Raw genomic sequence first — 4082 nt, 5'->3', positions numbered from 1 at the left:
GCCACTTTATCCTGTTCTACAGGGTCGCAGGAGCCTATCCCAGCTGACTACGGGCGAAAGGCGGGGTACACCCTGGACAAGTCGCCAGGTCATCACAGGGCTGATACATAGACACAGACAACCATTCACACTCACATTCACACCTACGGTCAATTTAGAGTCACCAGTTAACCTAACCTGCATGTCTTTGGACTGTGGGGGAAACCAGAGCACCCGGAGGAAACCCACGCAAACACGGGGAGAACACGCAAACCCCACACAGAAAAGCCCTCGCCGGCCATGGGGCTTGAACCCGGACCTTCTTGCTGTGAGGCGACAGCGCTAACCACTACACCACCGTGCCACCCCTGTTAGGTAAACATATTTTAAGCAATCATTATTTGTGTATACATTATTTGTGTGGTGTAGTGGTTAGCACTGTCACCTCACAGCAAGAAGGTTCTGGGTTTGAGCCCACTGGCCAACGGGGGCTTTTTTGTGTGGAGGGTGTATGTTCTCCCCGTGTCTGCACGGGTTTCCTCCAGGTGCTCCGGTTTCCCCCACAGTCTAAAGACATGTAGGTTTAGGCTAATTGGTAGCTCTAAATTGACGGTGAGTGTGAATGGTTTTTTGTCTCTGTGTCTGCCCTGTGATGATCTGGTGACTTGTCCAGGGTGTACCCTGCCTCTCACCCATAGTCAGCTGGGATAGGCTCCAGCTTCCTGCAACCCTGTACAGGATACGCGGTTACGAATAATGGATGGATGGATGGATTATTTTCCACCAAGAATTTGCTTTTTATAATGTAAAATAAAGAATTTACTGTCAGCACGTACCAATTCCTGGTCTCTCCCATTTTAGGGTGCAGTGGAACGATCCGTTTCTATAGAGAGCGTGCACGTGACGTCACAAGGTCATGTGATATTTGTTTATCTGCCATCTTGGACGGCATGGCCGCGCATAGAACTTAGATGAACCCGTTCTAATTATCAAGTGTGTGGGAGTAGATCTTTCGAGAATGGTTATATCTTGTTCAGCATTTGGTTGTACCAATAGACAGGGCCAAAAGGAGGGCCTGCCATTTTATAGATTCCCCGCAGACGAGGAGAGATGCGCAAAATGGGTGTCTGCTGTGCGAAGAGAAAACTGGTACCCCAGTTCTACCAGCCGAATTTGTAGTGAACACTTCATATCAGGTAGGTGTAATCTTCTAATACATTTATATCTGATATTGAATAATAATTCTGCAAAGATAAAGATAGCGGTGATTTGTGATATTTTTTTTTCAGACAAAAACATACATATTTACAACCCTGTCATTATCTGGAACTGAGTTTAGATTTCGAACATTCTTACGATAAAACGTCCTGCATAGTCTCTTTATGATAAACGTCTTAATACCACTTACCCGTGAGGTTATCAAGTAGACATTCTTCTTCGGAACCTTCCAGAGGTATAGTTGGGATACCCATCCCGCAACAAAATATTGATAAGCTTCCAGGCTCTTGTAAGCTTTGAGGCCTTTGCCAGTGTAACACAATTCACGATTAACAAGAAAATTGTAAATGTCGTGGTTGTTAGGACTTGGACTGTTTTGGCCTCTAGAGGCCGCTGTTATTTCCTTTTCGTGTCTTGTTTATTTTGGCCTCTAGAGGCCGCCACTGTTCCTGTGTTTTGTGTTTTTGTTAATTGCCTGTTAGTCCTAATTATCTTCACCTGTGTCCTTAATTAGTTTGTGTATTTATACCCCTGAGTTCAGTCCTCTTGTCACGGAGTCTTTGTGCTGTTATGTTTATCTCCAGTTTCCTTTGTACTGTGTTTTGTGGATCTTCTGAGCTTTTGCATTTTTGCCTTTTTCTTTTTGAATTATACTCTTTGTTTTTGTTTTTTTTGTTTTGTTTTGCCCTAGATTGTATATAGTGTACATAGTATAAATAAACCTTTTGTTACTTTTTCTACTTCCGCCTCACGCCTCTGCATTTGAGTCATTCCCCTGGTGGCCTAGTGGGGGTTTGCTGGATCATCACACCAACGAACCAGGTTCGAATCCCAGCAAAACCCTAACAGAAAGACTCCGTCATGACCGACTCAGCAGAGGCTGCTTCAACTGTCTACCCGGCCAACCTTCAGGGAATTATGGCAGCTTTGACACGCTTCGGAGCGACCATGGACGCTCATGGACGTACGCTCACCAGCCAACGTGAGGCCCTTGCTCGCCACGAGGAACTGCTTCAGCAAATTGGGAAAACCCTGGCACAGCTGACATCTCTGCCTGCATCTCCTGCTCCTGATCCAGCTCCCACTCCTGATCCAGCTCCCACTCCTGCTCCAGTGCCTCCTGCCATGCTGCCTTCTTCACCTCGCGAACCCAGCCTTCCTGCACCACAGAGGTATGACGGCAAGCACAGTGAGTGCCGAGAGTTCCTTACCCAGTGTCAACTCACCTTTGAGCTTCAGCCTACCACCTACACTACGGATCGCCGCAAGATTGCCTTTGTGATCACCTTATTAGCTGGTAAGGCGCGAGCCTGGGCTACTGCTATCTGGCAAAGACAGGGACCTGAGTGCTTTGATTTCCAGCTGTTTTCTGAAGAGATGCTTCGGGTCTTCGATCAGGCAGACATCAGTACCGACGCAGCCCGAAAGCTCATGTCCATCCGGCAAGGAGGAAGCGTCGCAGATTACGCCATCTCGTTCCGAACACTCGCAGCAGTAAGTGGATGGAACGAGACTGCCCTGGTGTCAGCCTTCCACCATGGTCTGTCTGACCACATCAAGGACGGTCTGGCCTCTATTGGATGCCCAAGTGACCTCGAAACCCTCATCTCACATGCTATTCATCTGGACAACAGGATGAGAGAACGCCACCAAGCCTTGAGCCCCCCCAGCCTCCCTACCTCTACCTGGAGACCGTCTACCTCCTTCAGTGACTGTCCAGAACCCATGCAAGTGGGTCGTACTCGCCTCTCCGCATCTGAGAGGGAGCGCAGAAGGAGGGACAAGTGCTGCATCTACTGTGGCAAGCCTGGTCACTTCCGAGCATCATGTCCCGAACTCTTGGGAAAAGGACCGCCCCGTCCAGCCGAGGGAGGGTTGTGACGGGGCCTACCCTCTCTCCCGGACTCCCTGGCCAAGGAATCTACATCCCGGTCTCCATCTCCTGGGGTGAGTCTGTCCACTCTTGTCAAGCTTTGATAGACTCAGGGGCGGCTGGGAACTTTATGGATATTCACTTCGCCCAAAGCATCAATATACCTACTGCACCTCTTGAAGTCCCTCTGTCTGTGTCTGCCCTCGATGGCCAAGCGTTAGGTGATGGAAGAGTCACTCAAGTTACTTCTCCAGTCTTCCTCCAGTCTCAAGGTCACAAGGAAGAAATATCCCTGCACCTGATTCCTTCACCTGAGTTCCCATTTATTCTAGGCCTTCCTTGGCTTACTCGCCACAACCCTCGCATAGACTGGGTAACAAGCCAGGTTGTGGAATGGGGCCCTGCATGCCATGCCTCTTGTCTGCTCTCTAGCTCTCCTGTGTCTCCTGCCGAGCCCCCTGATCTCACCGAGTTATCTCAAGTTCCCACAGAGTACTGGGATCTCAAGGAGGTATTCAGCAAGAGCAGGGCCGCCGTTCTTCCTCCGCACCGGGCCTACGACTGTGCCATCGATTTGCTCCCTGGGACTACCCCTCCTCGTGGCAGACTGTTTTCCCTCTCTCAGCCAGAACGCAAGGCTATGGAGGAATACCTCAAAGACGCCCTGATCTCTGGGTTCATTCGACCCTCCACCTCACCTGCTGGTGCCGGCTTCTTCTTTGTCGGCAAGAAGGATGGGGGGCTTCGACCATGTATTGACTACAGGGGCCTGAACAAGATCACTGTGCGCAACCGATATCCCCTTCCGCTGATGTCCACTGCTTTCGACCTGCTCCAAGGCGCCACCGTCTTCACCAAGTTGGACCTACGGAACGCATACCACCTCATCCGTATCCGACAGGGAGACGAGTGGAAGACTGCCTTTAACACCCCGTCTGGGCACTACGAATACCAGGTGATGCCCTTCAGACTCACCAACGCACCAGCTGTTTTTCAGGCCCTAATCAACGAC

This window comes from Neoarius graeffei, chromosome 2 (genome assembly GCF_027579695.1).
Source record: "Neoarius graeffei isolate fNeoGra1 chromosome 2, fNeoGra1.pri, whole genome shotgun sequence".
Lineage (NCBI taxonomy): Eukaryota > Metazoa > Chordata > Actinopteri > Siluriformes > Ariidae > Neoarius > Neoarius graeffei.
The sequence above is the reverse complement of the archived record's forward strand: the minus strand, read 5'-3'. Positions refer to the sequence as shown.